This window comes from Leopardus geoffroyi, chromosome C3 (genome assembly GCF_018350155.1).
Source record: "Leopardus geoffroyi isolate Oge1 chromosome C3, O.geoffroyi_Oge1_pat1.0, whole genome shotgun sequence".
Lineage (NCBI taxonomy): Eukaryota > Metazoa > Chordata > Mammalia > Carnivora > Felidae > Leopardus > Leopardus geoffroyi.
Genome location: NC_059338.1, coordinates 87,897,473 through 87,898,111, shown reverse-complemented (window position 1 = coordinate 87,898,111; position 639 = coordinate 87,897,473). Strand labels below are relative to the sequence as shown.

General features: G+C 37.1%; 1 non-coding gene across 1 annotated transcript; it reads left to right on the top strand.

Annotated features, from left to right (window-relative positions):
* Nucleotides 1-228: 228 nt before the first annotated feature.
* Nucleotides 229-335, top strand: LOC123587155. The gene has a single exon (XR_006707194.1). It is a non-coding gene; the product is annotated as a U6 spliceosomal RNA (small nuclear RNA).
* The last annotated feature ends 304 nt before the right edge of the window (nucleotides 336-639 follow it).

Sequence of the window (639 nt, the reverse complement as noted above, 5' to 3'; positions counted from 1 at the left end):
GATAGTAGTTATATGAATCTATTCACGAAATACAATTACATAGACACGGACACACACAAATGAATGCAGTCTTCAAAAATGATAAAAACAAGGGCACCTGGGCGGCTAGGTCGGTTAAGTGTCTGACTCTTGATCTCAGCCTAGGTCTTGATCTCAGGGTTGTGAGTTCAAGTCTCATGGTGGGCTCCACCCTGGGCATGAAGCCTAGTTTAAAAAAAATTATAAAATGTGCTCGCTTCGGCCGCACGTGTACTAAAATTGGAACGATACAGAGAAGATTAGCATGGCCCCTGTGCAAGGATGACACGCAAATTCGTGAAGCGTTCCATATGTTTTAGCACGCAAGTGGTGTAAAGCGTATCAAGGAGGGTTAATAAAATTTGGAGGAATAAGAATCCAGAATGGATTATAACAATGATCACTTTCTTAGCCACAGCTCATAGGGTTTTTGTTCTTTGGTGGTGAGGAATAAAAAATTTATAGCAGACTTTGACATACTCATTATAATTTATAAAATACATGTGTGGCAATGTCATCTTCATAATAAACTACTATATATAAAATCAAAAAAATTATAAAAACAAAATGAGGTCTGTAGTCTAGTTAACGGTAATATACTAATGTCAATATCCTGGTTTT